This window comes from Bacillus rossius, chromosome 2 (assembly GCF_032445375.1).
Source record: "Bacillus rossius redtenbacheri isolate Brsri chromosome 2, Brsri_v3, whole genome shotgun sequence".
NCBI classification, from domain to species: Eukaryota; Metazoa; Arthropoda; class Insecta; order Phasmatodea; family Bacillidae; genus Bacillus; species Bacillus rossius.
Genome location: NC_086331.1, coordinates 24,700,640 through 24,728,459, shown reverse-complemented (window position 1 = coordinate 24,728,459; position 27,820 = coordinate 24,700,640). Strand labels below are relative to the sequence as shown.

The 27,820-nt window shown below is 40.0% G+C and overlaps 1 long non-coding RNA gene across 1 annotated transcript in view; it reads right to left on the bottom strand.

The window, feature by feature from the left end:
• Window positions 1–26,892, bottom strand: part of LOC134529180 (uncharacterized) — a 45,293-nt gene extending 18,401 nt beyond the window's left edge. Inside the window, exons 1-2 of the long non-coding RNA XR_010074487.1 lie at window positions 26,848–26,892; window positions 9,017–9,195 (exon numbers count right to left, since the gene is read on the bottom strand). This is a non-coding gene — a long non-coding RNA (uncharacterized LOC134529180). The remainder of the gene's footprint in view (window positions 1–9,016; window positions 9,196–26,847) is intronic.
• Between the last annotated feature and the right edge of the window lie 928 nt (window positions 26,893–27,820).

Here is a 27,820-nt window from a genome sequence, read left to right as displayed (position 1 = left end):
TAAGAGATCGAATACTAATAGGAATTCGAGATAAGTGCCTTAGGGAAGCCCTTCTGTGTGTGGACGAGCTTAAGCTGGAGCAAGCCTTTCGTGACTGTCGGGCATCAGAGCAAAGCAAGACATACAGTAAGAAGCTATCCGAGAAAAAGGACAAAGAGACACCAGTGGATGCAGTGCAAGCCGGGAGCTGGAGACATCAAGCGAAAATGCATCGTGCGTACAGTGGAAATGAAACAAGTCGCAGATACCAAGATTCTAATTATCAGGGCATCCAGAACAAGAAATGTGGCAGATGTGGGTCGCCACATAACGTGGGACAGTGCCCTGCGTATGGGAAAACATGTGCATATTGTCAGGGGAAGGGACACTTTGCAAAGCAGTGCTTCAGGGCGAAACAGAATAAAAGTCAGAGAGTGGCTGAAGTAAGTGTCGAATGTGATGTCGGAGAGCCATTTTACTGTGATCATATAAGGGTGGAAACCATGAACGATAGTGGACGAGACCGAAAGGAATGGAAACAGTGCATATTGGTAGATAATCATGAAGTGGTTTTCAAGCTCGATACGGGGTCTGAACTCAATATATTACCCCTAAAGACACTCAAGCAGATGGAGATGGAGTGTAACATGAGTAAAACTAGGGCTACAATTGTGGCATATGGAGGGGCAACGATAACCCCAGTGGGGAAAGTGTCATTTAGATGTAGGCAAACTAGTGGAAAAAATCTGGTCAACTTGAATTCCTGGTAATTGAAACCAATGCGGTACCTCTCCTAGGAATTGAAGTGTGTGTAGAGCAAGGACTAATTCGGCGCCTAGATAGTGTAAGTGAAAGTGTCCCAGATACTAAAGATGGGTTTGTGACCAAATATCAAGATGTATTTCAGGGTCTAGGAAAGTATCCTGGACAATACAGGATAATTACAGATCCAAATGCTGAACAGGGGAGGAGACCAGTCATGCGCAAACCACGAGTTATCAAGGAACGCCTGCAAAGAGTACTGGAGCAGTTGGAGGAGAAGGGAGTGATAACACCAATAGATGAGGTAACACCAGATTGCTTTATTAGTAACTTGGTGGTGGTGGAAAAGCCAAATGGGCAGTTACATCTGTATTTGGATCCATCAGATCTGAACAAAGTGATAATAAGGAAACCTTACCCCATCCCAACTCTGAGTGACATTAGTGACAAGTTAGTTGGAAAAAAATACTATAATACTTAGAGATCTTCAGAAGTCAAACACATGTTGGCAGTGGTTGAATACCCATACAGAAGCTTTTGAAAAAATTAAAAGTAAATTTGCGGCATCAACCACACTTGTACACTTTGACCCTAATAGCCCCATAACAATTCAAACGGATGCATCAAAATCAGGGCTCGGATGCTGCCTCATGCAGAACAGTAAACCAATTGCATTTGCCTCACGTTGCTAACAAACAGTGAGTGCAACTATGCCCAGGTGGAAAAGGAAATGCTAGCGATACAATGTTCATTACAAAAGTTTCACCACATTGTCTATGGATATCCAGTCACCGTCTTATCAGATCACCAGCCTCTGGAGGCTTTTATGCAAAAGGAACTTCATACAATTGGGTCAACTAAACTCAAAAGGATGAGGCTGAAATTGTACAAGTACGATATCCGTGTGGTATACACACCTGGGAAGGAAATGCATGTAGCAGATATGTTGTCAAGGGCTTACATAACAGACCCTGTTAGTGATGATCCCAGTATGGCAGAAGTGGTTCATTCGTTACAGTCATTGCCGTTCAGTGACAAAGCAAGAGACGAGTTGATCAGAGCATCACAAGAAGATCCCGTCTTGTGCGATGTAGTTAAATATTATAATAAGGGATGGCCAAAACACATTGCCCAGGTGTCTGAAATAGCGCACGGATACTGGAAACACAGACACAACTTGTTTGTAGAGGAAGGAATTGTGTTACTAAATGTTGTTGAGAAGGATTGTGTAAGAGTTGTGATCCCCGTTGCAATGAGGGGCAAGATACTGCAATTGTTACATGCCGGGCATGGGGGAAGAGACAAATGTCAAGCAAAAGCCAGTCAAGCAGTGTATTGGCCGGCCATGAATGAGCACATCAAGGAATACGTCAGACTGTGTAGAGTTGTGAAGCAGAACTACCAGCTAAGCAGAAAGAAACACTCTGTAGTAGACCCGGTGCACACTTGCCATGGGAGAAAGAGTCCACAGACATATTCGATCATGGGAGGAGAAACTATCTTGTCATGGTAGACCACTACTCTCACTGGTTTGGAGATTATCCCACTTCAAGATAAGACAGCTCCCTCTATTATTGAGGCCTTTAAAACAGTAACTAGCACTCATGGTCACCCCAAAATAATTTATTCTGATAATCTACCTTTTAATTCATTTCTGTTCCACCAATATGTGACTGAAATGCACAGCAAACTAGTGACCTCAAGTCCTAGGTACCCACAGAGCAACGGGCACGCAGAAAAGGCAGTGGGTATTGCTAAAGCAATCGTAAGGAAAGCAGAATCCACAGGTACAGATTGGAGGAATCTGTTGAGAGAATATAGGAACATGCCCATAGTGCCACTAAAAGCGTCACCAGCGCAACATCTCATGAGTAGGGCACTGAGGTCAGGATTGCCAATGACCACACAGAATCTAACACCTAGGGTGCAGACAAATGTAAATGCTAAGGCCAAGGACCACCAAATGAAAACAGAATCCTGGTACAACAGAACTGCTAAACAGGGCGTGGAAAACTTCAAACCTGGTGAGACGGTGCTAATCAGCACAGGAAGATGGGATCCCTGGAGGAGAGGCAGCATAGTGACGAAACACGAGGCACCAAGGTCATATTTGGCGATAACAGACGGCGGGACGGTTCTGCGGCATACAGCAAGACACATTTGAAAGTGCCACACTGTACCTCAAGCCAGACCACCAAGTCAGGACTAGAACACAATGAACAGGGGGAATGAAGACCAGACGGAGGCTGCGTAAGAGCCCAGCAAGAGATGACGAGCATCGGGACGATGGTGAAGAAGAGGAATTCAGGGGATTTCCGGAGGTCCAGACAGGGGAGATGAGGGCAAGAGGAGGCAGGAGACAGTGCAAGTGACGCGCAGTGGGAGAGTAAGCAGACAACCAACACGCTTCATTGAAACAATGTGAAAAGGGGAAGGTGTTGTAGAAGTTGGTAATGACTGAGTGGGAATGTTGGTAGAGACGGTTGGCGGACGTGAGAGGCTAGCCAGTCGGTGTTGTTGTATTTGAGAATGTGGAATAAATATGAGAGTTGTGTAAACAAAGTAATGTAATAAGTACATCAGAGTAATGCCAATAATACCAATGATCACTTAATACCTGTTAAGATCTTCAACACCCCCAACCCCCTTTCAGGCATAACACAGTATCCCCACTTCCAGCCTTAGTGTCTCCACCTCTTTTTTTTTTTTTTTGACTGCCACATAGCATTTAACCTTAACTAGGCATGGCAGCTATCCCTCAGGGGCTGTCTTCTTGTGCATGACTGCAACCGGACGTCACTCTTTTTCTCTTGTGGTGTGGTCTTAACTTTACTCCCTGTCAACCTCCTTGGATGAGCCTGCAGCCAAATTCTCTGGCCTCATGCAGATCCCTGTAGCCTACGATTTACACATCATTTTCCTTTTGGGCTTGCTTTTCATCATTCATCACTGCATGACGATTTTCTCCTCAGAGCTGACACTGAGATAGGTCTCTATGAACATGTTGACGTCGACCCAAGTGTCTTCCCGTCTCCTTCAGTTCGTTATGCCTCATCAGCGCCCTCTCTTGCATTACCAGTGCAGTGATAGTGTTTTTGATCAGGGCCGCACCCGCGTGCGCCCTGGACCACTCACGAACGGCCACGTATTTTGTATAATGTTGTGTATTGTAATGTGTCATTCATTTGTATTTGTATTTTTATGTATGTAACGATATTTCAATGCCTATGTTAGCGTGTAGATCCGTAGCCTGCCCGCCGCACGCTCGCATTTCTCCCACGCCGGTCTGCTTCCCCTTCCCCTCCTCCGCAGCCCGCGTGTAGCGGTGCGTGCGGGAGGGGCGGAGTGTCAGTTGCTGTCAGGCTGCAGCGCCGAGCACACCTGCTTCGCTCCGCGAGTGGTAACACGTTACGGAGTCCGGGTCGCAGCATGGATGAAACGTCCGTCACACGACGTGGTCGTCCAGGCTGTGATAGGCATTCCAGTAATAAATCTCGTCAACAAGATTGCGTCTTCACTATTTTGTAATTCGGGAGTCCGGGTCGCGGCAGGGGAGAACGTTCGTCTCGCAACGTGTCGGCCAGGCTGCGATAGGGCTTCAGCGAAATAAACCCACTCGTGGAAACGGACATCCAGTGCTTTTCCGTACTAACTCCACCAGAACCTCCAACCTCTACCCTAACCCCTCCCGGTCCTACGCTTTCCCGTTCCGGCCACGTTGGCCTGAACTCCACTATCTATCCGACTGGAGCTACGCGGGCAATTGGGGCGAGTTTCAGGACATTCTTCGACAGGGACCTAAGGACCTTAGGGCAAGGGGACGTCAATGTAGCATGAATTGGTAAGTCATAACTTTCTCTCGCTCACAATTATCTAATGTGAGTGGATGTAGTGGTTCCAAAATGATTATCAAGAACATTTTCATAGATAAGTTTAGCTTTTTTAAAACTCCATTTACTTTCTCTTTCTATGCAATTTGCTAATGTCAACCTATTTAAGGTAAGAATGTAACTACAACATGGCCAGCCACCCCCTATCTGTAACTTTTTTCAAATAGTAAACCTAATCTTTTCAACTTAAAAAATAATGTGTTTTTACCTATAGTCCGGTTTTGTTTGCTGTAATAAACCACACCTTTAATAAACCACAGACAAACTTGAAATGTCTGTGTGTACTTATTCTTTTGTGCTGAATTGGCTGCATCGTCCATAATACTTTAATCTAAAAGCAACAACTGTAATGAATTTTGTTAGTAAAAAATTTTTTATTTATGTTTTAGTATGTGACCAAACCAATTAATTAAGATAACTTTACAACTCAAGCTGTCTTCGTTTGACTAAAATTAATTGACGAATCTGAGCTCCCGCTATGATTTTTTTTACCATTAAAACTTAACATTTTAGTAAGGCCAACAACACCTCCAAAATATCAGTACAAATGTCAACCAAGTAAGAGGCGCTCAAGGATGTGTGTCAGTACATGCATTGTCTACGAAAACAAAGGATGGAACAAAGCTGATGTCGTGCAGGCCTAAATGTTATTTAATTATATGTGCAGACATATATGTTGGACTAACTAAAAAGGATGTTATGAAATTGGCATACGAACTAACCTTCAAGTACAATTTATTATGACCTCGGACTTGGAATGACAACGAAATGGCTGGCGAAGAATGATTTTGCATGTAAATGACAAGAAATCCTGAACTGTAGGTACGTGCAACACAGGCTACAAGTCTTTTTAGGGCAACTAGCTTTAATAAAAATAATGTAGATGCTTTCTACGAAAATTTGGCTACTGTCATGGACTGTTATAAATTTGAACCACAAAATATATATAATGCTGATGAGATTGGCATATCTACTGTGCAAAAACCCTTCAGAATAATAGCTAGACGTGCTGCTCGTCAAGTAGGTTCAGTGACTTCAGCCGAGAGGGGTACTTTAGTCACAGTAGCCTTTGCGGTCAATGCCATCGGAAAACACTATTCCTCCATTCTTCGTCTTTCCGCGAGTGCGATACCAAGATCACTTTATCAGGGCTGGACCAATAGGATCTGCTGGAAGTGCAAATCCTTCTGGCTGGATGCAGGATGAAACATTTATTCATTTCCTGAAACACTTTAAAAAATATACAAATGCTTCTCCTTCACATAAAGTCATACTTGTGCTTGATAACCACTCTTCACATATTCACATTAATGCACTAGATTATAAGTATCATGAAGGACTTGAAAATTAATAAATTTATATTTGAGATGTTCAACTGTGCAATTACGAGTCGTCAAATGTTATTACACAATGAATAAAACATGTTAATTTATTATAGTTTGTATTATTTGCATGTGCTTCAATTGTCCCCAGGCACTGTTTAACCAACCCTGGCATGGGGATGGTTGAAACAAATTACATTTTTTTTTTAAATTTTGATTTTACACAAAATACAATATAGTGATCTCAAATAACATTGCCCGTTAGTAGACAGATATATGGACTTTTATTTAGTATATTTCCGTCATCGCTCGCTTAACTAATCCCGACGCAATTGACGATAAACGCTTAAATATTTCTACCGTACCAAGTATACCCAAAGTACTAATTAAAGCTAATACAAAGCTGTTTAGTTGCAAAAAAAATAACAAAGTACTATATAAAAATATGCTTGATTATGAATTTCAAAGAAAATTAGTAGGGTATTTAAATCAAACATTCACTTCTTGAAATTTATTAGGTAGTAATTTTTTTGCCATAGACTGCATTAAAAATTTTTCTTGAACAAAATTCAGTTTCTCTATCATATTGATCAATTGGCGGTATGAGCAACAAAGGCATGGAATACAAAATTAATACGTTAAGGATAGTAAAACAATCAGATTAATAGAAATTTCAAAACTTTGTGACTTATTTGGACGTAAAACAACTAGGTGCCTGGAATATAAGTGTAAAGTATACACAGTTGGGTGATTTTACCATGTTTCAAAAGCATATGGCATGGATTTTTCACTTTCACTTCCATCACCACGAATGGAATTCCTCACCGGTTATTTTTGATCTTGTTATATTGTGTGTTACATATAGGTCTACTTCCTGAATAGTCAAATCATTTCCAGTTCTTTTTATGGTTGTATGTGTTTGTATTTACAAGCTTAATCTTGCTAGCCCTTGTCCAATAACACATGCTGTATTCTTCAATGCTTGGTTGTGCTGCAGTTTCAACATTGGGTTAGTTTTTTAAGGTGTGGCCATAACTCGGAAGAGCACAAAATTAGAATCAGTTTGGCAATATTACTGTGCATGATATCACACTTCAATCCAGTGGCTTGCCATGCACACAAGAAGAAAAAACGGTCGACAATCAGATACTAAGACAAAGGAATTTTTTTTTATTGACATCAGAATAACCAATAAACAATCTTTGTTTTTTTTTTAAATCTAAATTTACAATTAAATCATTATAGCCAAACAATTACAGGAGACAGAAATAAATTGCTTTTCTAACAAATTATTTTATTTAAAAATTTTATATTGAGTTGAAGGTTTTACTTGTCCGATTTTTCATTATTTTTAATTGATACATCTCTTACTTGTAACTTAAACTATCCACTTTTGCTGTATTGTTTGCCCTTAACTTATGATAACTAATGCTCATTTTTGGGCTTTTTTTAAAAAAAATGTTTTATATCTGAAGATAGTCAATGCAATATTATTATTGGAAAGGGCTATAACTACTTGTAGTATTATTAAACATTTATTTTTCATTATACTACTCAGTGAAATACTACTTGTTTTGTTTTGTTCTCTCTTTTTATTTTACACTTGTCTCTCGATACATACATTGTACAAGCACCTCATGTACATCACCCGCCGCCATCATTACACACACTGACTGCTAACCTCACACCTCTAACATCCCTGATGTCACATCTTTCACTTACACATATACAACACCTTCCTTTCTTCCCAAAGCTAATATTACTGAAACTTATTGGGTTTCCTAACAGTTCGGCCTGTTCTTGTAATGTATACTGACTCCCAGCCTCCAGCCTTATCCTGAGGTTGACTGGCTGTATCACTCCTCACCCCTCTACTGCATTGGCCTGTCTCTTGGTCAAACCCTTTGAAGTCAGGTGATTTACATTTCCTACTGTCTTCACTCTCTTCACCACACTCTAAGTTGATTTCCTGCTCCTTTCCCTCTCCTCTAGTTTCATCAACAATGTTATAGCTCCCCCATGCTGCTGTTTTGGGTACTTCAGAGTTGGAGGGTCTTAGATATTTAGTGTTTCTCCGAACCACTTGACCTGAGTGGGTCCTAACTATGTATGAGCGTGGTGCACTGTGTTTCTCCAGAATTGTGGCTGGCTCCCACACTACACCCCTCTGCATGACTACTGTTTGCCCTTTCATATATTCTAAAGGCTTCCTTGGAGCTCTCTGGTCATAATACATTTTAACTTTCCTCTGCTTCGCAATCAACTGTGGTTTTGTATTAGACTGAATCTTCGGGAGGAGATTATTTACAGTTGTCGGTATCTGTGTTCTGACTAACCTACTCATCAACAGTTCTGATGGTGACACATCCATACCCGCCAGTGGTGAGTTACGATATGCCATCAGTGCCATCCAATATTCCTTACCCTCCTCACAGCTTTTCTTCAATATGTTCTTGGCGATTCCTACACCTTTTTCAGCCATTCCATTTGACTGTGAATGTAGTGGGCTGGATGTGTGTATCTCAAACTCATGTTCATGTGCAAAGCATGTACATTCGTATGAGTTAAACGGCATATTGTCAGCCATCACTATCTTTGGAATGCCATGAGTGCAGAAGATGGCTTTCAATGCCTTTATAACACTGATGCTTTGTTTACTTTCCAACTTAACTATTTCCAGCCATTTTGAAAAGTAATCGTAAATCACTAAATAACTTTTCCCTCCAAATTCTAGTATATCTGCTCCCACTTTCTCAAAGGGAAGTGTTGGAACTGCATGAGGGAGTAGGGGTTCTTTCCGGTTTGTGGTCCTGAATTTCTCACACACCCTGCACTCTAATACATATTGCTCTACCTCCTTCGACATGCCTGGCCAAAAGAACACCCTCCTTGCTCTAGCTTTAGTTTTGCCCACTCCAAGGTGTCCCTCATGAATAACTTTCAACATGTTCTGCCTCAGTTTTTTAGGTACTACAATTCTATCACTTAGAAACAGTAGATCATCTTCTACAAAAAGATCACTCTTTACACCCCAGAATGGGTAGCACTGCACTGGTACCTTACCCTTTTTGTGAGGCCACCCGGTCGTCACCCATTTCATCACCTCACTCAGCACTGGGTCCGCGGCCAGTCCTTGTCGAAATTCTTCCTTCCGCACTTCAGTCATGGGAATATGCCTACTCACACTATGCACTATTTCATCCAGTTCCAGATCATCTTCAGCTGCATCTGTCCCATGGGCCCTGGAAAGTAGATCAGCAATGTGCATCATTTTCCCAGGGAGGTACTGAACATCCAGGTTGTACTTCAGTAGTTTTAATTTGAGTCATTGAAGTTGCGTGGACACTATCTTTGATACTGGTTTGCTCATAATAGCTACTAAAGGTTTATGATTTGTGAGGACCTGAACCACCCGACCATATATGTAGTAATGAAACTTGTTAGTTGCATATACTATGGCTAATAGCTCTTTCTCAATTTGTGCCCACTTTTGTTCTGTCGCGGTAAGACTTCGAGATGCATATGATATGTGTTGTGTGGGTTCGTCTAAACTAATTGCTATTTAATACAGCCGTACATTCTTCTGTATAATCTTGTATTTCAACTTGTTTACATTCAGTACAAGACAACCTCCTCCTTACACACTCGCCATAGACTAACTGATACAACATCTTTCCCTTTTTGTTAAGTTTCACAGTCTACTAATACTCTTGACTAGGTAACCCTTATACAGAAACACCAGTTACCTTTCACCTACTACTATACATTCCTATCACTGCTACATGCTAACGTACTAGTCAAGTTCACACTACTATGTACACCCCACAGCTGAGAGTCCCCAGTTCTTCCTTTCACAATATAACCTATGTTCGTCTAATACCTGCTACATTATTGCATTCACCATTGTGCTGTTCTGGTTTCCCCCCAGTTTAGTAATAGTCTTTCATCCACCCGGGAGTGGTCTTTACTCTACTAGATTTTCTCGAATTCGGTACATTTACCCCGACATTCTGCTGGGATCGATTGTCCCAGCCCAACCATTCCGGTTCATCGTCAGACTCCAGTCCCCCCGATTCCTGGCTCACGGCTGGCTCTCCTGCCTGGACACTATCTGTTGCCACTTCTTTTCCCATTTGCCCATGCCTACTATTAGGTCCACTGACAACTTCACTGGTTCCTAGACTATCTCCTCCTGATACAGTTTCTTCGTAGTCGCTACTTTGGCACCCTGGTCTGTCTCGTGGCCACTTCAGAGGGGCGGGAACCAGATGACATCTGTTACGTCTGTACCTGCCTCCTTCTGCTTCCACGACGTATGCTCTGGGAACTCGTAGCTCTGCGGGTGTGCTCACCACCACTCCATATTTTTTTTTGTCTATTACCCATACCCTGTCCTTATTTTGTAAGGGGGCCAGGTCCCGTGTCCTGTGTCGCCGGTTGTACCACTGCCGTTGGTATTCCTTTTCTTTTTGTAAGTGGTTCTTCACTCCCTTGAAGACTGTATCATTGTGTAAGTTCAACGACGGTACTGATGTTCGGACCTTTCGCCCTAGCATAATTTCCAGGGGCGACATGCCCCCAGCCAAAGGTGTGCTGCGATGAGCTAGTAAGGCCTCGTAAATGTCCCCTCCTTTCGTCAGAAGTCTTTTTGCAGTCTTTACTGCTGCCTCCGCACACCCATTAGATTGGCTGTACAGGGGACTACTGGTGACGTGCTGAAAACCATATGACTGACCAAACTGCAAAAATGCACTTTTGAATTGAGGACCATTGTCAGTCCTCACTATCTCTGGGATGCCGAATCGAGAAAAGATGTTTTTGCACTCCTGCACAACAACTGCTTCAGTTAACTTGTTCAACTCGGTTAGCTCAAAGTACTTTGAATAATAGTCTGCAACCACCAGGTACCACTTCCCTTGACATTTCAGCAAATCGACCCCTACTTTTTGCCAAGGGTAGTCAGGAACCTTTTCTGCCACAAAAGGCTCTACTCCATTAGCCCGGTTTTCCACACAAACTGGGCATGTCTGGATGAGATTTTGTAACTGCGTGCTTAGCCCCAACCACCAGACTGATTCCTGAGCTCGGGCCCTACATCGTGTTATACCTAGATGACCTTTGTGTAGTTGCTGTAAAACATAAGTTTGCAGTTTCTCTGGAATAATTAATCTACTACCCTTCAACAGAAAACCTTTACCCACTGATATATCCCATCGATACTGATAGTATGGTTGGAGCTCAACCGGAACTTGATTTTTCCTTGGCCACTGGCCTTTTGTATACTGTCTTAACTTGATGCACACTGAGTCCTGTTGTTGGTTTTGTTTTATCTGGTCCATTATAGTCTGAGCCACTGACAGGTGATTAATAATCATATTGATCTGTGCCTGCGTGTCTGTCAACAACTCGTCCTCAACGTTCACCTCCTGCCACGGACTTCTGGACAGGCAGTCCGCTACTACTAACTGCTTCCCTGGTGTATACACAACCACATAGTTGTATTTCATGAGTCTTATTCTAAACCGTTGAAGTCGTGGAGAAAGCTCATCAATACTTTTGGACATCAAAATCTGTATGAGTGGTTTATGATCTGTCTCTAGGGTAACATTTTGCTGGCCTAGTATGTATTCTTGTAGTTTTTCACATGCCCACGTCAGCGCTAGTGCCTCTTTCTCAATTTGAGCATACCGACATTCAACTTTAGATAAAACTCTCGAGCCATAACAGACAGTATCTCGTGTTCCGTCTGTGTTTTGCTGGAACAGTGCAAATCCTAGCCCAAATGATGAGCTGTCAGCACTCACAATAAGCTCCTTCTCCGCGTCAAAGTGTGATAAGCAAGGTGATTGAGTAATAAGGTCTTTTGCTTTCATGAACGCTGCCTGTTGGTCCCTACCCCAAACAAATGGCTGACCCTCCTTCAGCAGATCGGTCAGTGGTTGCAATACTTCGGAACGATTTGGGATGAACCTACCCACAAAGTTGACCATTCCCAAAAACCGCAACAGTGCTTGCTTACCCTCAGGTGCTGCAAATTTTTCAATGGCTTGTATTCTACTGGGCTCCACCCTAATACCTTCAGCTGATATTTCATGACCTAAAAAGGTAACTTTACTCACTCCAAACACACTTTTTTCTGTGTTTATAGTAATGCCCGTTGCACTGTACCTTTCCAATACCTGGCGCAATGTTCTGTCATGGTCTTCAACCGTGTCCCCGAACACCAGTACATCATCAACGTGATATACCACATTAGGGATACCTTCAAGTACTTGTGCTATTTTTGAACTGAAATACTCAGGTGCACAGTTCAACCCAAATGGGAGCCTTTTATACATAAACCGCCCAAATGGTGTGATGAATGTTGTTAAGGGTTGACTTTCCTTACTCAGGGGCACCTGGTAAAATCCAGAGTTAGCATCCAATTTGCTGAAGATCTTAGCCCCTTTCAGTTGTGCCAAGGTATAGTGGATCTTTGGAATAGGGAACACTGGTCGGTGGACGTACCTGTTTAGTTTAGTGAAGTCACCACAAATCCTTACTCCATCGCCTTTGGCGGTTACCACCATAGGAGCGCAGTACTCGGTCGGAACCTCCACTGGTGTGATAACGTCCAGTCGGACCATCCTCTCTAGTTCCTGTTTCACTTTCTTTAACAACGGCAGGGGCACCATTCTTGGACTTGTCAATGCGTACGGTTTAGCTTCTGGTTGAAGGTGAATTTTCATGTCACTTTCCCATTTACCTAGACCAGAGAATAGATTTGGAAACTCTGCTTCTACATTCACTCGGTGAACCACTTGAACCACGTCTAATGCTTGAATGGCATGTTTACCCAATAACGGATGGAGCAATTTTCCAATAAAATACACTTTAACTAATTGCCTACGCCCTCGATACTGCAATGTGAGATTCCTGTAACCGACTACATCCAGACTACGCCCATCTGGCCCGCATACATTACTAATGTTGGTTCCTTGTTGTAAGTCTTTTGGGTCCATCATCTCGCTTGGCATGCAGGTGACATCGGCTCCCGTATCAATCAAAAATTCCACCGATCTTTCCAGCTCCACCACTTGTAGGTGTACTTTAAATGGGTTAGATTGTTGAGTGTCCCTTATAACTCCTATCACATAGTCTGGTTCTCCATCTGGATCCGAGAGTTCACAGATGTGATGAAGATTTTTCTTGGTCCTGCACATCCTAGCAAAATGCCCTTGGCGTTCACACGTGTAGCATGTAATGTTCTGGGCAGGACAGTTATTTCTGCTGTGCGTCCGTCCACACTTCCCACAACTTCCAGTGTTCTGCATAGATGATTGACCACTTCCCTGATGTTCCCCGGAATCGAAGCTTCGACGTAGATTTTTTGACTCAAAACGGGCACTGAACCTACGATTCTGACCTGTGTCTGATTTACTGGAAGGTCCCTTCTTCTGTATGTAATTTATCTGCTCTTGATTTCCACGCAACTGCTGTGACTGTGATGTTTGCAACTCTCCCTGGCGGCACATATTAATGGCATCTTGCAAGGTCAGGGTACACTGGAGCTGCATTTTTTCACTTAGCGAGACGTCTTGCATCCCGACCACTATTCTGTCGCGAATAAGCTCGTCTTTCAAGGGGCCGTAATCACAGTGATCGGCGAGGTTATGCAGGGCCGTAATGAACTGTTCCGCAGTTTCCCCTTTTTGTTGAATTCGCGAGTTGAACTTGAATCTTTCAAAAATTATATTTACTCGAGGCTTGAAGTGTCTATCAAAGGCCTGCACTAATTCTTTGTAAGTCCACCCACTCGTTGGTTTCTCGAACGTGACTATCACTTCATCCGCTTTCTCCCCTAACACATACATTAATAAGTCGATCTTCTCTTCATCCTTGCATTTGTTCTGACCACTGAGATTTAGATAACGATCGAATCGGACTTTCCACTTGAACCAGGCGTTAGGGTCAGTAAAATCCAGAGGCCCCGGTGGTTTAAGCTGTTTCCCAATTACTAGTGATGATTCGCAACTTTTTTTTTCCTCGCCGCCGTCTGCCATGTTGACGTTTATCATCTCGGGCGCAAGTTACACTTCAGGTTTTTTTTTCCATCACAATCTTCTACCGGCGAACACGCGAGATCCCACTTCTGACACCATGTTGTGTGGGTTCGTCTAAACTAATTGCTATTTAATACAGCCGTACATTCTTCTGTATAATCTTGTATTTCAACTTGTTTACATTCAGTACAAGACAACCTCCTCCTTACACACTCGCCATAGACTAACTGATACAACAATATGGGCTGTCCGTTTTGGAGGAGACAGCAGCCAAGGCCATCCTGTGATGCATCTCCTTGAATGGTAATGGACTTGGTTGCATCAAATGTCCCCAATGCAGGTGCGCAGCTTACAGCTGTTTTAAGATTCGCTACACACTGCGAGTGACATTTCAGCCACTGCCAGGACACATCAGTTTTTAGTAGCTCCCTCAGAGGCGCTGTGATTGTTGCCATGTTGGGTATAAATGGTCGTAGGTAGTTAACCATCCCCAACAGTCTCTGTAACTCTTTCTTATTTTTAGGATCTGGTATTTTTTGTATCGCCATCACTCTACCTGGATCAGGTTGAATTTCATTATTCGATAACACATGTCCCATGAAACTAACCTTTGACAGTCTGTATTGCAGTTTTTCTGGATTAAACATGATGTTGTGAGCTCTTGCCCTCTGTATTACTTTTGCTACACACTTATCATGCTCCTCCAGTGATGTCGCAGTCACAAGAATGTCATCAAAGTACACCACAACACCCTCAATATCACCAAACACACTTTCATTCAGTTCTTGGAACTTTTCTGGTGCACAGGACACACCAAACGGTAATCTGAGAAATTTGTAACAGCCCCACGGTGTAGAGAAGGTACACAAGTCACTGGATTCTTGATCGAGCTCAATTTGCCAGAACCCATCCTTCAGGTCAAAGACTGAAAAATATAGTTTTCCCGACAGTTGCTCTGTTAGCTGTTCAATCGTTGGTATTTGATAAAAGTCTCTTTTGATGGCAGGATTCAAATGTTGTGGGTCCAGGCAGACTCTTAGTGTACCAATTGGCTTCTCAACGACAACTAGGTTATGTACCCACGAGTTTGGTTCCTCAACTTTTTCAATAATTCCTCTCTTCCTTAGGGATTCTAGAGTTGTTTTCAGTTTGGGGGCTATTGTTTGCGGTTGTCTCCTAGGTGGTGCTACTCTTGGCTGAGCATCCTGACAGACTCTAATTTTGCACTGATCTGGAAATTTTCCTAGTCCAGTGAAGACATCCTGGTTTTCTTGCATGAACTTGCTATGAGGTGATTCTGGTTGCGATGAGTCTTGTTTGATAACCTTCACTGTTGTGTCCTCTAGTCCAATTAGATGCACCCTTTTGATCAGGTTCAGGTCTACACATGCCTGTAAGCCTAGTATTGGGGTACTGTCCGCATTGGTAATTCGAAAATCCATGTATTGTACTACGTCTTTTGATTCACACCGTAACTTCACAATGTCAATGGGTCTTACTTTAAATCCACCATAGCATTCCAACAGTTCGTTGGTGTCCCTTACCTTCAGTTGATTATCCACTTTCCTAAACATTGTCTCTGGTAGAATGTTAACCTCTGACCCAGTGTCAAGCTTAAAATTTATCTTCCTTTCCTCAACTGTTATGTTTTCATACCACTTTGTTGATTTTTCTTGGTTTCTTACACATTCTACCTGCTTAACATTCTGTTTTGCTATTACTATCCCATTGACTACAAAATAATCTTCATCTGAGCTCTCTGCTTCCTTTTTATTTATCATTCTCACCTTGTTTACTTCACATGATTTTCTGCACATTATCGCAAAGTGATTGAGCTTCCCACAATTGTGGCATTGTTTGCCATATGCTGGGCATTTGCCTTTTATGTGGGTGAGATTGCATTGCTTGCACTTGCCACTGAAACCCTTCTCTTGCACCCACTGACTGGTTCCCCCTCTGTGCTTTGAACTTACTACATTTACCGACACGGGCTGCATGTGTTCATAGATCCCTTCTTTTGTTCTGTCACCTTGTAAGCACTGCATTTGTTGTATGCTTGATTCAGCCACTTTGCCTAGCTCACACGCTTTTTCAAGGGTTAAGTTATTCATGCGGAGCATTTCTTGCTGTAATTTGGTGTCCCTCACACCCATGAATATGCAGTCCCTAACGATTGCGTCTAATTGTTCACCGAATTCACAACTTCTCACAAGCTTTTTCAAATCATTTACAAACAACTGAAATGGTTCATTTTCTTTTTGTTTTCTCGAATACAACAAGAACCTTTCATATGGCACGTTTTTTCTGGGTTTACAATAAGCCTCAAATGCTTCAAGTACCTTCTTGTAATCTGTGCGATCTTCATTTGCAAGTTGAAATGTATTGAACACTTCAACAGCATCTTCTCCCACCAAATTCAGAAGAACAGCTGCTTTAACTGGCGATGATTGTTCCGACTTTCCTGACGCCACCATGAATATTTCGAAGTTTTGTTTAAACTTTCGCCAATTTTCACTGATATTTCCCGTTAGGTCCAACCCGCTAGGCTTGTCCGCGTCCGCCATGTTAGCCTTTGTTGCCCACGTTCAGGAGATGATGATATTGCCACAAATGCGATTACGCCTTCAAACTACCCCGGCACGTAAAGATTGTACGGGCGAAACGACTGACCGACTGCGCCATGTTTTGTTTTGTTCTCTCTTTTTATTTTACACTTGTCTCTCGATACATACATTGTACAAGCACCTCATGTACATCACCCGCCGCCATCATTACACACACTGACTGCCAACCTCACACCTCTAACATCCCTGATGTCACATCTTTCACTTACACATATACAACACTACTGAAGCATAGTTACAAAGATAACTCTGAAAGGGTGCCATTGTGTTGCATGAGAACATGTAGGTAGCCTATAAATGTAACCATAAAATTAAAATGAGTTTTGATTTTATATCTGTGATTTTTTTCAATATTCGAATACTTAGCCATTTGTTATTTTTCATAACTTTACTAATAGTATTTCATTTTAAAATATTATTGCCAATGTAATTATACTTTATAGGTAATGATTATTTAATTAATTATTATTTAAATTCCCAAATAAAGTAATAGTGTAAGTTTCAGATTCATTGTTATACTGTTGTAGGCTAAAAAGTATTAAAGATTATGCGCAACCATTTTTTAACCTAAAAATTCAGTTTACGTTAGGTTGAGAGTTATGGATAGATGAAGACAAGTTGGTATTTTCGTAAACCAATATTTAATTATTGATGAATAAAACACAAACAAAAAAATTTAATATCACAACAAAATTGAGAAATTAATAATTGCACACTTACAGCAAAACTAGTACTCACATAATTAGTCTACAGAGCTACTTACATTGCAGCCACAGACCGAACAAACACAGTAATCTACATTGTACAGCCATAAAATAGGGATTCTGTTGTTGCTAGAATTCCATGTGACGTCTGCGGGTATGGTTTTCCATAGAGGAGTTATAAAAATGTGTATAGGAATTTACCTGTGTTTTTTTTTTTTTTAGTATCTTGGTTATAAAATATATGTTGTGTTAATGTACCAGAAGTGAGGAGGGATATATTTTTGCTAACATAATGTTTTACAATTACAGGTACTTACTATAGCAGCCATAATTATAATTTGAGCAGCAGTAATGAAAGTGATCTGACATATACAGATGATGATAGTTCAGAAGAGAACTGTGATAATAATAATCACGAGGACAGTGATGAAAGTGATGCAGACAATGGGGAACATGGTGATGATGAGGATGATGAAGAGGAAGAGGACTATTACCTAGAGGAAGAGGAGGATGACGTAGAAGAAGAGGATGATGAGGAATATGAAGAAGACGAGGATGCATTATGGGAACAATATTTCAACGATCTAGAGAATTTGGAGAACATGGAGGGTTACAACAACTGGGAGGATGGTCATGACTTGGTAGAGAGTACTGATTGGGAAGAGGACTATGACTGGGTAGAAGGTTATGACTCGGAAGAAGTTTATCACTGGGAAGAGAATAACAATGACTATGACCACCCGAATATGGAAACAACAGTGGAGGAGGTGAGAAGGCCGGAGGGCGATGGGGAGATGGAAGATGTGAATGAGGCTGGAATGAAAGAAGATGAGGAGGATGATAAAGAGGACGAGAGTGGGCAAGTGAATGACAAGGAGTGCGAGGAGACGGTCAAGGAGGGGATGGAGGAGGGCTAGGAGGGGGAGGAGAATGATAAAGAGGACGAGAGTGGGCAAGTGAATGACAAGGAGTTAGAGGAGATGGATGAGGAGGGGATGGAGGGCGGCAAGGAGGGGGAGGAGGATGATAAAGAGGGCGAGAGTGGGCAAGTGAATGAGGAGGAGTGCGAGGAGATGGTCGAGGAGGGGATGGAGGAGGGCAAGGAGGGGGAGGAGGATGATAAAGAGGGCGAGAGTGGGCAAGTGAATGAGGAGGAGTGCGAGGAGACAGTCGAGGAGGGGATGGAGGAGGGCAAGGAGGGGAAAGAGGATGATAAAGAGGACGAGAGTGGGCAAGTGAATGACAAGGAGTGCGAGGAGATGGATGAGGAGGGGATGGAGGGCGGCAAGGAGGGGGAGGAGGATGATAAAGAGGACGAGAGTGGGCAAGTGAATGAGGAGGAGTGCGAGGAGACGGTCGAGGAGGGGATGGAGGAGGGCAAGGAGGGGAAAGAGGATGATAAAGAGGATGAGAGTGGGCAAGTGAATGAGGAGGAGTGCGAGGAGACGGTCGAGGAGGGGATGGAGGAGGGCAAGGAGGGGAAAGAGGATGATAAAGAGGATGAGAGTGGGCAAGTGAATGACGAGGAGTGCGATGAAATGGACAAGGAGGGGATGGAGGATGGCAAGGAGGGGGAGGAGGCAGAAGAGGAGGGAGAGAAGGATATAGATGAACAAGAAGGTGGAAAAAATGGCAAAATTGAGGAAGATGATGATAAGAAAGATAATGGAAATATTGATATGTTTTCTCAAGGCCAGTAGGAAAATGAAGAATATAAGAAAAATGAGGCAAAAAAATTTTTAAAGGTAAGTCTTAAGTTGAGTTTTTATAAATTAATATATATTTTTTTAAATTTCTATAATCATCAATCATGAACACCCACACAGATAAATTATGTTTTTCTTTTACAAAATGTTTGCTTGTGTGTTATACAAGTTTACCTAAGTTAATCTATGATTTGAGGTACTATCCAAAATGCTTAGTAAACACTTAATTACTACATACAAATTAACTACCTAATGGTAACTGACAAACACATTGACAGCAAATTTTTAAATCCAAAATTCTTCATATATCAAAATTTTTGTGAAAATTTTTTGTTTTTAACTTAATTAAAAAAAAACCTTGGAAACTGCTGGGTTCAAAAATATTAAAAAAATTAAAGTTATTTACCAGAGGGGGCACGAGGCAGTGAACAAGACAATTTCATACTCCCTGCACGCAAGCAACTTGGGAGTTCGTGGATCGTTAAATAGAATAAGGTATATGATAAATAAATACACTACATAAGTAGCTTGGTCTATATGTTTCCCTGGTTTATTATGAAAAGGTTTTGTTTTCGCATTGTTTAGATATCACAATAAAGATCTTAGCAAGTAACAAAAATAAGGGGGTGCCCCGAAATTATCTAAAACAAATTATACTAATTAAACATCATCACAGAACAAAAATTAAAATATTCCACCCTCTTAGCTTCTTTCGATGATTACATAAATCACAGTCTCCTTAATTTTACATATTCTCGTCGATTACATTTTTAAGGCACTGTTCGCTGGTATGTATTTAATTAATTTAGTTCGTTATATGCAAGTGGAAAATATTTGCTCATATCACCCGGGTCTTCAAAATATGACGTCTAGGTGGGAAAACCTCTCTTCTTAGGGGGACTCGGAGCTCGAGGTCCCGAAGAACATACGGGGAGCAATTTGTCTCCCCAGCACTTGGACCCTGTCTGAAACACAAGTCAAATTCAAAACGAATTAGACCTGCTTCCAGACAGTCAAACACAGTCAGCGCGAAAGGCCAACAAACGGGAATTCGGGAGGAAAAAAATCGAAGTCACTCACTGTTATGTACTGTCAGCTCGGAGGGCGCAGGAGGTGTTTCGCGCCGACATCAGGATGGCACGCACCAAGAAAACCACGGAAGACGTGGCAGAAATCAAATTTTTAGTAAAACAGAAGAATAATAACATTTAACTAAAACATGACTTTTTCTAATGACTACTTTTGACTGGCTACTGTACAACTGGGATCACATCCCCCAATACCGCTGACTACATCTTGATTTGAAGATGATTCCGTCGTTTCCGCGAAAAGCCTCTTAGTACAGAGGACGCCGAGAAGACGTGGTAAGTAGCAGAGGTCAGAGTACTAAGTCCGGCGATGGCGGACAAAGCTCCTAATTAAAACGGGAGCTAGGGCCCTAGGGAAAAGGAGGGGGAAGGTTCGGCTTTAGACTTAAAATTTCCGAAGGAGTCCGAGGCGGGCGTGACAACAACACGACCTGCGCGCTCTCTACCGGTGGTAACAGGAAACTACAAAGAATCGACTTTAACCGGCCGCGACTAGAAAGCACAGTGCCTTATGGCGTAGCCGGTGGTGCACTCTGGTGGCCTAAAGGGGAACTAACGGAGGCGGTGAACTGACCCGCCGCCAGGTGTCACTGGCGTTGTCTCCGCTCGCTGGCCACCAGGGCCGAAGTTACTTTTTCTGCCGCTAGATGTCGTGGGGGGGGCTCTTCAGGGCAAGGGAGAATATCCTTGGAGTAGGCCATCGTCTTGGCGGGTTCACCACAGGGCAATGCTCCTAGTCTAATTTCTCAGAACTAAGGGGGTTGGAGAGAGAGGGGAGGGTGGACAGAAAAGCGCAGAGATAGCTGGGAACGGAGGTCCACGGGAGACTCGTTTGTGCCGAGACTAGCTAGTCTCAGCAGGCCTCTAAGAAGTAGCAGCTTGCAGGCCAGAAGCTGCTCTATGCGATTTTGTTCATGCAGGGAATTAATATTACAAACCCGGGACGTGACTGCAGGCGAGAGAAATTTCAACCCCGCTGCCCACGTCCACATTAGACTAGCAAAATATCAGGTAGGTCCCTGAAAAAAGGTGCTTCGGTCCACTGGCACAAAGTTTAACTACGTGGCGTACACCAGCCTAACAAAGAGTAAATCGCCCTATTGTAACCAAATAAATTAAAAAAATAAAATTTCCAAAAATAATTTAAAATTATAATAAAAGTTTAAAAAAAGTGTGGAAATGCCGAATTTCTGGCACAGTACTACAACCAGTCTTTCAAAAAGTTCTCTTATCACTCATGTTAATTTTTCTGTCCCTATACATATCACCCACTATTTGTCAAACATCATTATAACGTTCTATATTATATTATTGAAGTCAAATAAAATAAAATATATAATAGCACACGTCTACCAAATTGCACAGTAAATCCTTTTCTTCAGCACTGAACTTCATCACCTGCAGCTCCATCAATTTAAATTAAATTAATTAGTATACAGGAAAAAATATTTTGATGTTTTGAGCGATGTCACCATCATAACAATGACAAATATTACGTTTTTCAAGACTGAACACAGAGAGGAATGTTTTTCCATTTCTGCATGAGGTACCAATTCAACTGAGCATTGAGAAATCTCAGTTCGACGACTCTGCAACGTGCTAAGAAATGTTGTGAAATCACAACTGATTCTATCTCAAACTAAACTCAAACTCCATTCGAACTCAGGAAAATCTTGAGTATTTTTGGCTGGACTCCGCAAATTGTCCTTGCAGTTGCTTATAAAGATAATGATACTCCCAATTGTTCTGAAACATTTTTCTTTTGCAAGTTCAGTTCGGTTGCCTCACAAAGCAGGTGTTAGAGATTTTTGTAGGATCTTGATGCTGTCATAAAAATGTTTCAGGTTCGCAACTTCCACTGCTCTTGGTGCCATGTGACCTGGATCTTAGAGTGACCTGGCTGATGGATGGTGGAAGCAGCATCTGATGTATGGGAATCCTGGCTGTTAAGGTTGGAGCAAAGTTTGCTGTTAGGTCTTCACAACCACAGAGTGCTTTAAGACATTACATCGGTTGAGTCATTTTGTGTGATCCCAGTCAGATAACTCTTTTGTATTTTGAAGTACACTAAAGTCAGGAATTTGTTATATTGTTTGTTAAAATTTTAATGTTAAATGGAATATTATTTTTGTAAACAAGTAACATAAAATATTAAATGGAGATTTATTGTGGAACTATTACGCTTTCAAAGAAAAGAATAAATATTTAAAAGAATAAAAGTTGCTCTGATTTGTGACTTGAGTATAGGAATTTAACTTTTCTTAAAGTTTGTAAGGGTTCATACCTGTATTAGAAGTGTTGTTTGTTTATTTTAAGTTGAAACTTAGTTTGTGACCGCAGTGGTTTTGTCTCACTCTCTCTCTCTTGCTCTCCCCCCCCCCCCCCCCTTACCATCGTTCAGCCATAATTTAAGAATTTTAAAGTAATAATTACGGTTTTTATTATTGTTTGATATTTGCAGAAGGTATTGGTTTTAGTTTATTTGTTTGCCCCAGTAAATTCAGGTATGTTTTGTTGGCAGTGAGAAAGTGCAGGTACCCTTCTTGTTTTAATTTATTCAAACTTCTGGAGAAATGTCTGAAGTAAACATAATTTTTGTAAATAAGAGGAGATATTGTTACTTTATTGTAAAGCCAGTTTTAAGATATTTATAACTTTGTTAATGTAGAATTAAGAAGTAATGTTTTTGTAATGATGATTTGAAAATATAAAGTAAACAAGGACTTGTTCTGCAACATTCAGCTCTTGGTTCTTTTTATTTATGTAGCTTATAGATTCCCTGTTCATTGATCCAGTATTCGGATGGTTTTAATAATTCATTCTTTTAGCATGATGTCCCACTGTTAGGTTTGGTTTGGCAAAGCTGTCAGATTTTGGTATCATCTCACTTAATCATTTTTGAGAACAAAGTATTAAGTACATCCGGCTTCTCTGTACCTTGGTGAGATCAGCTCCTCAGAAATCAGAGTAAAGGAGGTAATGTGCAAGTTATGGCTAATCCTGAAATGTTTCACAATGATGGATTACTTGCAAGACAGGTTTAAGCCCCTTAAATAAGATAAAAATGTCAAATCTATGCTTTTTCATGTGTTCATTTATTTTGTGCTCCACAAACACCTAATTAAAGAGACTATAGCTACTTTGGTTTAAAACCCAGTCCCTAAAATGTGAAATGTAAACAAGCTGTTTAATTTTTTTTATCTTACACTTCAGATCGTGAATAGCTTGGAGTTAAAGATTGAAATCTGCGATTGTGGGATAAAATAAACTGTATTTACTATAAATCAATATTTCTAAAAACACTGAACATACTTGATATTGTGCTAACTTATTTTTCATTGAAATAGTGCTATTCATGTAGTGATGCTCATTTATTCAAGTTCATCAGCACAAGATGCAGTGGAGCATTGCAGTTACATGGGCAGTTGTGATGATTATATGCATTTTGAAGGGCCATTAACTGCAATACTGCAAAGTTGGTTTTTCAGTACTTTAAAAATCTGGTTTTTGTAGCTGTGATGGACTTTCAACTTTGCCAGTGTAATTTAAATCTTGGATGAAAGCAATATTGCAGGTTTTGATAAAATTAGTTTCAGAACTGTCAAAATGTAATCTTTAGGGAATAGATACTTCTTCGTGAGATGTGTCTCATGTATTCCACAAGAATGCAAAGATTACAAGCTATTCCAAGAGCTCCAGTTGAATAGATTACGTTTTAAATTTTATATATTTTAGATTGACTTTAGAAGTACAGAAAATCCTGAAGAAAAAGATAATTGTAATTTTTTGACATTTTCAATCCTAAAATGGAGAATAGTTTAAAATCCAATTGTCTTTAAAATTGAATCATAAATAATTATTGTACTTATTAAATAATTTCTATATTTTAATACATTCGATTTTTGTTTGTCGGCACTCGAAAAGATATTGCACAAAAATAATTCTTGTTATTAAATAATTTTCCTACAAATTTTATGGTTTCTATATTTGTTTAGAAATTCCATACCATAGTTAATAGTGCTTCATGTGTAATAATGCAGTATGGTAATTTTGTGTGTTAGTCATTATTATTTATACCCAATTTAAGTATATTTTCCAAATAGATTAATATGATATAGTGGGTTAGTTCATTAATGTCTACTGATGTATAGGTTCAAGGTTACGATGACCTTAATTTTGTGTGCATTAGAAATTTTTAATATTTCTGAATGGTTTTTGATACTTTATTTTAATTGATACAGACATTTTGAGAATTTAAGTAAAAACTACTGATTGTAGCTGTGTAAATTTTTGTCAGAATATAAGTAATTTTAATATTCTAGTTATGCTATATTTCTGAGTTTTTTTTAGTAATTTTTATAAATATTGTTTCAAGAACTTTGATGAAATGCTCCTGTAGGTTTCGTGATTGTTACAGTACGCCAGAGAGCAACACATGTGTTTTGGGAGTTGGAACAATGAACTTTCTCGGTTCTGAAAAACCTTTATTGGTCTGAAGTAAGAGACAGGAAGGTAGTCGTTCAGTTATTGTTTGCAGCGTTGCCAACTGCTCGCACCAAATGACAGTTTGCCAATTTAACATGTATTTTTTTACCACAGTTTTCTGTATCAGCTTTTTCTACCACGTAAATTTACATGCCTGGGAACGCGGCATTTCTAAGTCATACCCAGTTATGAAGTAACTGAGGGTTCTCTTTATCATCAACAGCGGGAAGTTCTAAAATTCATATTATTTCTTGGTACAGTGAAAAATTAAATTTATTTTTGTGTTTTGTGTTATGAAGATCAGAGATTTGCTTCATCATGTAATGTCTGCCATTGTGCATTTTGGTAAAAAGAATAAAAATTAAGTCCTTCAATTAACCACCATCTAAATTTTATCCATTTTTGTTGACTTTGATATTCTGAACTAAGAAAATTTCCTATTAAACTTTCAAACTATACAAGTATTTTATGCATGTGCATTTCAGACCATAGCTAGCAGGAAATGTCAGAATCATTACCAATTCATACATGCTCATTCCAAACTAAGTACATTTAACTTTTTTTTATTCACTTACACAGTGAGATGCCCATATTTATCAAAATATTTTCATCATTCAATATTTCTTCCATAATAAGCCATAACCATTCATTTACCTCATGGTTACAAATGTGCTACAGACCATACAGAAATATACAGAATAAAACCATTTTGTTAGTGTAGAATATTGCAGTTTGTGTTTGGAATAATTTAGTGCACCATTTGTTAAGTACAGTAAATTTGTTTTTCTACAAACTTACTCTAAAATTCTTCACAATCACCATAAAAGAAAGTCATGCCATCATAAGACTCCAGTTGCTTCCAAAAAGATGACAATTGGACAACAGTGGATAGCAAGTAACAGGGTTACCACAAGACCCAATTTAATTCATAACAGATTCCTCTGTGGACATAAGGCAAATTCCCTTATGGACATCTGGCTGATGTCCTTTGTGGATGTCCTAGTGATGTCCTTCGTGAATGTCCTGGCTATCAAGGGTGCCCATGCCTGGAAGCTCTCAGATAAAGGAAAAAATTTAGTGTAATCAGGTGTTTTTCTTTCAAGAAAATTATTTAAAATTCAATAATATGTAGAAGTGGTTTAAGTATTAAAACATTGCTCCTGAATTTGTGTTGTAAAATATGTACTGGTTTCAATCAAGCAGTTAATATAATATGTTATTCTTTTTTACAGAATATGAGTAACGTGGCCTAATATTTTAATAACAGGGCAACAATTTTTAACAGGGTTGGAACTGGAATTTTTTCATGGCTTCTTAAGTCACCAAAAGACTTCCAAAATATTAAAAAAAAAACATACCCTCAGGTCTAGGGCCCCTTACAAAATATCATTTGGGCACCCTTGCTGGTTATATCCACAATGTGGTCATTGGAACTACCATAGGATATCCCAATGTCTACTTTGTAGATATAGCAAGGACACTGGACATGCGTCATATCAATGCCAGATATCATATGGACATTTATGGGACGTCCTTGTACTGTGTGGGCTGGTAAGTTTGTGTCCTTGCTCTACACTGCAATCTAAGTGTTAGACAGACTATATATAAAACTAAGCACTATGTATATTGTAGGTTTTTGTGTTTATTTTTCAGTGTTTAAATTTATGGGGTTCGCCTACATGGCGTGAAATTGTAGAGCATTTAAAGCACACTTTTCTTCTTACAAAAAAGATACAAAAACATATTGGCAATCCATTTTTACACCAAAATAAATAATGCTTCAGCTAATGCATGATGCATAAATTTGACATTTGGTAAACATTCAGTGTGAAGTCCTATATCATGGCCCTATTAGTTATTTTCTTTACTGATATGCATTAAAATTTTCTAGCTGGATATCTACGAAACCACACATGGCATGTGAACTTAGCTTAGTTGTATACTTTCCAGAAATATAGTATAGTCAAACCTCTATCTATCGAACTCGCATGTATCGATTGTCCGTGTTTATCGTATACTTTCTACGGTCCCTGCAAAATTGCCATACAACTATGGTTAAAAAAGTCTGCTTGTACCGATGTTCGAATTATCGTTTTTTCCGCATTGATCGTACAAAATATGTGGTCCCGTCACTATAAATGATAATAGATGATCGTTTAATCATAAAGATTTTGCAGAAATAACAATTTCTTAGAAAGAAACCGCCATAAAAACAGTAACGATAGTATACAGTAGTAAAAATCACCTTAAATCTGCAGCCAAGTAATGGAGCACGTAAATATGAAAAGACAAATGAACAACAACTTACGAAGAAATATGGATGACGTTCCATAACTAGAGTACAAACCCAATTGTTATCTTAAGATTATTACCATAAAAAGAACTAAAGATTCTTTGTCGATACCATAATTACTACAAAAGCACGGTAGCTACCACATTTGCACTACAGTTACCGTAACAACCAAGATGTATATTTACCGTGACGGTAATGTATTTATTTATGACATATTAAAATTAAAGAACATTATTGAAAAAAAGGATGTTAAATTTTTATATGTACGGTTGGCACATGTTGCGAAGAAATAATGCGATCTGAAAGAATGCAGTACTACTACGAAAAGTGAAAAGGGTACTCGTGGATTTTTAGGTTATGATAGTATCTCGTTTTTCAGTAATATCGGCCGAAAATTAACAAGCATATTGAAAGTCGGCAGAAATGCCGATTCAACTAAATATTGGCAAAATCGACTTCTTCAGTACAGCTCTACATTTGATGACATGAGTAAACATATTTCAGACTTCAGGATATTGAAAAAGACTTTAATTTGCATGTAGATTTATTGTGCATATGTTTTTTTTTGCAAGTGTAAATTGAATTAAGTAAAATACTTCCATTTTTATTTTTTTTCAACTGATTTAACTTTAATGACTAGTAACTAATATATATTTCTGACACTAATTTTGAGGTTGAAATATTTTTTTAAAAAAATTCTTAGAGTGAAGTCCACATCTATTGAATGTCCGCATCTACTGAATTTTTTTGTTGGTCCCCTGAAAAACGATAGATAGAGGTTTGACTGTATTACGATACTGCATTGCTGTCGCAAAGTGGGTTCAGATTTGCGGGTATCATGGTTGCTACAGAAATAGAATCTTAGAATTCCCTGACTTTTCCCTGTTTTCCAGAAATTTAAGAGAAAAATTACCTAACTTTCTTA